Genomic DNA, 8872 nt, shown 5'->3' on the forward strand with positions numbered 1-8872 from the left:
AGCAAGTCATATATCCTATTGTGTTTTGTGTGTGTGTGTGTGTGTGTGTGTGTGTGTGTGATTATATCAAAAAGCTTGTATTTCAATTTATTATGGGCTTCCTAACAACTTGAGGCATCCCAGTTGAGGTAGTGACTATCTTTAGAATTTCCATCAATTACATGATATCTTGCTCATGTAATGTAACAAAAATTAGCCATGGGCATGACAATAAATCCAGTTGTAAACAAGCAAACTGAGTAATTTTACATTAACATGCATTCAGTTTCTGAGAATCCCATTAGTGGCACTGTTTCAAAAATTGCTTGATGAAATGAAGCCAAGTACATCTAAATAAAAATAATAATTTGAAAAATTCTGATCCCAAACATGTGCCCATCACTCACTCAATCCAATCAAGTTTTTCATCTGGTATACCTGCAGGTCTTGAAATACCAAAGACTTTCTGTATCATCAGGTAATGCAAACTCCTCTCTTTCAAAATTGCAAGATGGGCTCGCCCACCAAGGATTTAACAAATCTGCATTTTCTTTCTTTCTTTGCTTGTTTTGAAAGAACATCTTTCACTTACTTATAAATGCCCTATCAGAGCTTGGAAGATTACTTTTAAAAAGTAATAAATTACAGTTACAGTTACATGGCCCAAAAAAGTAGTAATTACTGTTACAGTTACAATTGCTCTGAAAGTAACTGATTACTTTACTTTTCCTCCAAAGTAATCATTACAGTTACATTTCAGTTACTTTAAAAAAATGCCTACAAGGTGCTGGCCTTGGCTGCTGCACATCTACGTAGCCTAAAACAACATTAAAAATAAACAAACACATACAGAGGTAGTAGAATAATTATTTTTATTCATAAGATAGCAATGGTGGTCTCTCCGCTGGTAAGGGAGGTAGGGAGGGAGGCAGAGGCCACTACTCAGATCTTAGCACATCAGACCAAGTGCAACCCCCCCCCACTCAGCCAGCAAGCATAATCTCTCTCACTTAATCACCTCCCAGACCCTGCCCTGCCACCAACTAAGGGACACTCACTCAAGCACACATTTTCCCCTGAGATGCAAAAAAGTTAAAATACTGCAAATGCAGCACAGTAGCCAGAGAGGGTCGTGGAGGCCACTTTGTGTGCCAAGTGCAAACACAGTATTCTCTCTCTCTCTCTCTCTCTCTCTCTCTCACACACACACACACACACACACACACACACTCACTCACTCACTCACTCGTCATCTTTCACCTCCACAGTTCTTTCTCTCCATTCTGCTGCTGCCTTCTTCTCCTCCTTTATCCATGTTCTTGACCTCCGGATCCTTTTCCCCTCCATTCTTCACCACCACTAACTGTTTTTTTTTTAATTTCCACTCCACGCCGTCTCACTCTCCACCTCCTCCCTCATCGCCTCCTACCCACCCACAGAGCATGAGGAAAGAGAGGCACTGCACAGAAGCCCAGTTTGAGGCACATGATTTTCATCCACAAATCAGAGGAGCAGAAGACTTCCCCTGCTCCCCCCCAAGTAATGCCCAAAAGTAATTCTGGAAACGTTACAATTACTCCACAAAAGTAGTAAAATTACTCCTAGTTCTATTACAATCAAAATGTAAAGGAATTACCCACTTGTTACTCAAAAAAGTAATGAATTACAAGTAATTCGTTACTTGTAACTAGTTACTTCCAAGCTCTGTGCCCTATATATATGGTTTAATATATTCTCAGGCCCATTGCTAGAGCCTGTTTTCAGTAGCAGAGTTCTACTTTGAACAAGGGGAGCAAGTGTTCCTGGGAGTGTCCCAAGGTTTCCCCTTACAAGTATAAAGCAGCTATAATCAATCCCTACACCTCTAAGATTAGAGAGGAGTCGTCTACCACAATGATCAGAGCACCAGCATTGTCTACAACTGAAGATAAAGGTTCAAAGATAAGGAGGCATGTACATACTTCCATCACATTTTTTTAGATAACACATGGGAAATCTGTGGACCTCCAGATGTTGTTGGACTACAACTCCCATAATTCCTGACCACTGGCCTTGCTGATAAGAGATGAGTTCAGTAATCAGCTAGAGGCTCAAAAGTTTCCACAGCTCTGTTCTAGACACTCTTGCTTAGCACTTACAGGATATGTATTCAAAAGTTGCAGAGCAAGAATTTACTCCTGTAACAAATTTCAATAGAATTAAGGTGATATCCAACTGAGTCATGCTCACAATAGCTCCACTGAAATCAATGGACCCAAGTTATTGTCCATGGACTTAAGCTAGTCTGAGTATGACTAATGACATACTAACTATGGATATCATTCATACATATTCACACTGAGAGGGAACAGTTCAGCGGCAATAACAGGATAAAGTCCAGCTAGATGTCTACCCTTTCAAGTCCAATTAAAATCAATGGGGACTGCAAAGGATCACAATTTACTGTTAAGCTGACCTCTGTAAAGCTGCTACACTTTGGTACTTTACACTGGGTTCGATGACCCACTTGTTTTCACTTATGTATATGGCTTATCCATAAGTGAGTCTCTGTGCTGCTAAGTTCCTTTGGGATGGTGGTCTTGTATTTTATGTATGAGCAGTATGTTACTACTGCTAGTTTTATTAACGTGAGTTTTATGGGAGGTTTTGTATTATATTCTCTTGTCATTGGAATAATTTTATCTGCTATTATATAAGTCCTCTTGACTGAGTTTTATGCATAAAGATGAGCTATAAATATTTTTATAAATAAATTATATGCAGGCAACAGACGATTTTCCCAAAGCAAATAAGATCCATAGGAGTCCATTAAATGCCACTAGAGATCAACCAAGACATTACTGTTATCACATAATAGTTCACTTACCTAAGGTAAAAAAATAGCTACACATTACTCATTTCTCACCTGTAGATGTTGAGATTTGCCAGTATCTTAGCTGTAGATTCACTAATATGCAAAAAAAACCCTTGAGGTTTAAGAATGCACGTCTTCTTCTTCTAAGCTACACAGGAAGTGGATTGGAGTGTGGAAGACCAACCCAAATTGTGTTTGCATTTTGACAAAGTTGCAGGGCAGTACAATATCTCAGAGAGGAGGTCAGGTCTCCTGATCCCCTGATGCGTTCACTATGAAAAATGGAAATGGACTGCCTTCAAGACAATCCTGACTTATGGAGACTCTATGAATAGGGTGTTCGTGGTAAGTGGTGTTCAGTGGAGGTTTACCATTGCCTCCCTCTGAGGCTAGACTTCCCCAGCTGGCTAGGGCCTGCTCAGCTTGCCACAGGTGCACAAGCCAGCCCCTTCCTTGTCTGCAACTGCCAGCTGGGGGGCAATTGGGCTTCTTGGGATTATGCAGCTTGCCCATGACTGCACATGTGGCAGGGCACGTAACCCCTGAGCCACTCACTGTGGGGGTGATCTTTAGTTGGTTCTTGACACCCAGAAGACACAAGCGTGGATTTGAACTCACAGACTCTGGACTCCCAGGCAGGCTCTCCTCCTATCCTATGTTTCTCCTGCTCCCCTGGTGCATTCACTATAGCTGCCCAATTTCCATGCTTTTTAGAGTTTGATAAAAATACCTGTTGGCTATAGGTGCATTCTTAAACCACAAGGTTTCTTTTTTGCCTATTAGTGAATTTCTCTGCTTTTTAATCCAGGAGGTAATAAATGGGATCCTGTGCAAATTTGCTGACAATGGATTGATCATTTGCATGCTTATTGAGTTCAATGGGATTTACTCCCATTCACAAACTACACTTCCCAGGATTCTTTGGGGAAAGCCATGACTGTCTAAAGCAAAATAAATGTCTAACATGGGTGTGGCCACCTGATTAGCCAAGCCAAACAGCTGTGAGTCTGGCTTGGTTCTTACTGAGCATGCCTGTGCTTATCATAGACTCCAATGTTAAATTTCTTAAATTAATTAAAAATCAGCCATGCATGTTTTAAACTTTTAAACTGCAGAATATGGTCAGTATATGGGGCAAAGTCAATAACAGGATTTCAGGTACTCTGTGAACAAGGCTGATTTTTAATTAATTTCAACAAATTAAGAGACCACTGACAGAAAAAGTTCAACGGGGTCTAGAGTTTTTTTTCTTGTTTTACACTTTGAACTCTTGGTTCTCTCTGACTGTTTTGTGTATTGCCATGAAAATTTAGATGGTTGTTAAGCAAGCATTCAGGACTATACGTTTGGTAAGGTTTTGTTTTGAAATGAGCTTATGGGGAGCAGCAGAATGGCATGGGGGTATTTTCAGTTTAACATTGCGGAACACAAAATATCCATGCTGGTTATAGTATATAGGCACTCTCATGGCTATATAATACTGAGATCTGTACAACTCTACACAAGCTAACAGTACATATCAGCTCTATCACTGTGTTTCATTGAAGCTAGCCTTATTGTAAGGAATTATGACTTCATCTCATCTTGCTCAGTTTGAAAAGCAAATACTTTTCTTAAACACACACACATTATTCAGCTCTTCACCACCTTCACTCCGGCAATATAATAATAATAATAATAATAATAATAATAATAATAATTTAATTTAATTTGTGGGTCACCTATCTGGCCAATGGCCACTCTAGGCGACGTACAATTTAACAGCAATACATTACATCATAATAAAATACATCATAAAATACAATATAACAATAAAACAATAAAACAGTTCCAGTACAGAGTAGTAGGCTATTGGTCGTAAAAATTTAACCCTCCCCGTAAGTCCCAAAGGCCTGTCTGAAGAGCCAGGTCTTCAAAGCTTGGCAGAATACATTCAGGGAAGGGGCATGTCGAAGGTCATATGGGAGGGAGTTCCAGAGAGTGGGGGCCGCCACTGAAAATGCCCTCTCTCTTGTCCCCGCCAACCTAGCTGTTTTAGTTGGCGGGATTGAGAGAAGGTCCTGTGTGGCTGATCTTGTTGGGCGGCATGGTTGGTGGCGCTGGAGGCGCTCCATCAGATAAACTGGGCCGAGACCGTATAGGGATTTAAAGGTTAATACCAACACCTTGAATTGGGCCCGGAAAATAACTGGGAGCCAGTGTAGGTCGAACAACACTGGGGTGATGTGTTCCCGGCGGCGACAGTTTGTAAGTAGTCGAGCCGCAGCATTTTGTATAAGTTGTAATTTCTGGACCGTTTTCAAGGGTAACCCCACGTACAGTGCATTACAGTAATCCAACCGAGAGGTGACCAGGGCATGTACCAACAGTGGGAGCTGATGAGCAGGAAGGTAGGGCTGCAGTCTACGAATGAGGTGTAATTGATACCAAGCTGCCCGGCTCACTTCTGAAATCTGAGCCTCCATGGACAGCTTGGAATCAAGAACAACCCCAAGGCTGCGGACCTGGTTCTTCAGGGGCAATTTCACCCCGTCGAACACCAGGTCAACATCTCCCAGCCTTCCCTTGTCTCCCACGAGTAGCACCTCAGTCTTATCAGGATTCAACTTCAGCCTGTTCCTTCCCATCCATCCACTCAAGGATTCCAGGCACTTGGACATGGTCTCCACAGCAGACTCTGGTGAAGATTTAAACAAGAGATAGAGCTGAGTGTCATCCGCATATTGGTGACACTGCAGCCCAAATCTCCTGATGATTGTCCCCAGCGGCTTCATATAGATATTAAATAGCATGGGAGAGAGGATAGAGCCCTGTGGCACACCACAATTGAGAGGCCAAGGGTCTGAAACCTCCTCCCCCAATGCTACCTGTTGATGCCTGTCGGAAAGAAAGGAATGGAACCACCGTAGTACAGTGCCTCCTATTCCCGATTCCTCCATGCGATGTAAAAGGATACTGTGGTCGACAGTATCAAAAGCCGCTGAGAGATCGAGGAGGACAAGAAAGGTGAATTCTCCCCTATCTAATGCCCTCCTCATATCATCAACTAGAGCGGCCAATGCTGTTTCAGTTCCATGTCCAGTCCTGAAACCCGATTGGTATGGATCCAAATAATCCGTTTCATCCAAGTGTGTCGACAACTGATTAGCCACCACTCGCTCAATGATCTTGCCCAGGAATGGTAGGTTCGAAATTGGGCGAAAGTTATTCAAAACTTGGGGATATAACTGTATAGACCCGTATAATCATTGATAGAAATACAGTTTGAGACAGAACACATGTTTTGGAGGCCATTGGGATGGTATAGAAAATGGCTTCCCTGTGGTAAAACATCCTGCCCTGGTACTAAATAATAAATAAGTGATCATTTTGATGGTGATTTGATGTTATATGATGGGGAGTATCTGTTGTAGGTAATTGAGGATTTGGTGATGTTCCCTTAGTGTGAAACAATCTCTTGGGGCAAAGGAGTTGCTTTGGTCTTTAAGTATATGTAGAACTGAACTGTTTGTTTTCTCCAAGAAGGCAGGAGACCCAAAGGCTGATTGGGGGTTGTCAAATACCTAGTTAGACTAAAGTACATAACAAGTGGGTTGTATTTGGCCTAACCGGTCACATGTTGTCAGGACCCCTACTAGAATCTTCTTCCAGTTTAAAATAGCTTTTATAAAAATGTTGTATTCAAAGAGTAAATCTATTGCCCTGTTTACTCCACATTTTTGTGTGCACCTGAAATGACTCTATTTCACAGTCCAAAAGTAATAAGGTGGCAGACTTTCATCATTGGATCTTCTTCTTGAACTATTTTCCCTGTGGTTTGATATAAAAAACCCATTTCTGAACATTTCACTGAAACACAAACTTCCTATGAGGAAAACAAAATAAGGCCCTTCTGCCTTAACACAAAAGTTCTTCAGGTAGAATGGATTGCCATCATTGTTTAAAAACATTTAGAGGCTGAATGATAGAGTGATGCATTTTCTACATACGAAAAGGTTGCAAGAATGTTTTTTGTCTTACATCACAAGGTTTCATGAGCTGATTTGAAATGAATGAACACACTCTGCCGATTTGAATTTACCAACTCCAGTCTGTCTTTTTCTAAGACAAAACTAGATCCTTGTGCCTGATTGCTGGATTGCTCCTCAGTGGTATTCCAGGAAGCAATGAATACAAAACAGAAGTGGCCTGATGGCAGATTTTGGGTGCTATTAAGATTACCAGAATGGGAAACAGACAGACCTCACCAGTCACCACCAGGATGTTGTCCTGTCAAATCAATAGGAGCTGCACAAGAGCCTAATGTTAACTAATGAGAGAGCTGCCTCATGGGCCAAAGTCTTGGACAGGCCCCGGTCAAACACCAAACCACTTAGAACTTGGTGGTCTCATTCATGTGGAATTCTTCTGTGTGCTTTTAAAAAAAGTTTTAATATGCAGGGGACTTATAATCAAGATCTTTTTTTAACCTAACAAACCATTTCTCAACCATCCTGAGCATGAAAAGAGATAGCAAGCATGATATAATGATTTTCTCCTCTTTTTCACTATACAGCTAGGTGTGTCTGAAATCCCATTAGTGATCTTCAGTACAGAACCCAGGGTGCCTGCAATATTGACTAGTAAAACTAATTACTGGCCTGTCTAACAATGCCTCATAAAGTCCATGAGACCAGCTTAAATGGCAAGCTTTCTGTGATCTGAAAACCTATTCTTTGGAGTAAACTAGTTACCAAATTTTATAATCACCTCACAAAAAGAATGGCATATTTGCAGCAACTTTTCCATGTAACTGCTTTCCTCCTCGCATGACAAGCAAAACATGCCACATGACCAGAACCAAAAAAGAAGAGCCACGAATTTATCACCATTTGCTCTTCTCATTACAATCTCTGTCAGAAGCACAGATTCATGCAGAGGCATTTTCTGCTCTCATTAAAACCTCAAGACACCCAAACAAGGCATAGTATTGTGTTGTTTAATACCTTGTGGCTGGAGAAATGCAAGACAGTCTGTAAAAGACTTTGACCTTTTCATTATTCTGTAATTTGGAGAACCATCCATGCTCTCCGTTGTTTACAGTTCGACTAACCCGGGTAGAACAGCTGCAGTGTACAAAGGTCAGTACCAAACAAGCGGAATGCAATCTGTCTGCGTGTATCCAGGGTCAAACAAGATAATCTTTCTGGAGTAAAAGTGAAACACTCACTAGAAAGTGGAAACTTTCCTGATCTTTGATGAAATGTGCCACAGCTGGGTGGATAAGCAACACCAGGATGATGGGATGGGATTCCTCTCACTGATTAGTGTCCAAATCCAAGGACCGCTTATCGAGAAGATAGTCCGGTTGTAATTTGGAAAGTGAAAGTTTACCTCCTCCCTTAACAATGTAGGAGAAAATTGCCTTCAGCTGCACATATGCCTCTCATTCCTTCCCCCAATCCATCTACTCACTTTCCTCCCCAGCTAGCTGTAGGTAGGGGAGAAGGGAATGCAGATGGACCAGGAAAAGAATGAGCCAGAAGGCCAGCAATGGCATTTCATTGTCATCATTATTTATAGTATTTGTTCCTCCCTCTTCAACCAAAATGGCTGCCAGAGTGATTTCAATTAATTAAAACAAGACAGCTTCTGCCCATGGGTTTATAATTAAAAAAAAAACACCATGACACACAAGGGAAAAGGGACAGGGAAGAAAAAGGTAAAAAGCGAATAGGCACCAATACTTAAATGGTCATTTTTAAATGACCAGGTAGCATAGGAACAGTTCAGATGTAGAAGGTGTCTGATGGAGTTGGTCTTGTAGCAAAGCTGATGGAATGAACTCTGCTTCTCATCTCTCCCCGGAGGCACTGATGCCAGGTGACAGGTGAGGAGGGAGGGAGACCTGCTGCACTGTTAACATTCAAGAGAAAATGGGGGGGGCAGGTTGCTACCTGACAACCATATCAATGAGTGAGCTTTGTAGTTACAAATTTGGACACCGTCCTTTAATCAGAGAAAAAGAATCCCACCTTCTAGTGCATTCTGTCTGCACTT

At 41.5% G+C, this 8872-nt stretch overlaps 1 long non-coding RNA gene across 1 annotated transcript in view; it reads right to left on the bottom strand.

Annotated features, from left to right (window-relative positions):
• The window catches only part of LOC133390490 (uncharacterized), a 34375-nt gene extending 26167 nt beyond the window's left edge, over nt 1-8208 (bottom strand). Inside the window, exon 1 of the long non-coding RNA XR_009764412.1 lies at nt 8043-8208. This is a non-coding gene — a long non-coding RNA (uncharacterized LOC133390490). The remainder of the gene's footprint in view (nt 1-8042) is intronic.
• Between the last annotated feature and the right edge of the window lie 664 nt (nt 8209-8872).

This window comes from Rhineura floridana, chromosome 1 (assembly GCF_030035675.1).
Source record: "Rhineura floridana isolate rRhiFlo1 chromosome 1, rRhiFlo1.hap2, whole genome shotgun sequence".
Taxonomy (NCBI): Eukaryota; Metazoa; Chordata; class Lepidosauria; order Squamata; family Rhineuridae; genus Rhineura; species Rhineura floridana.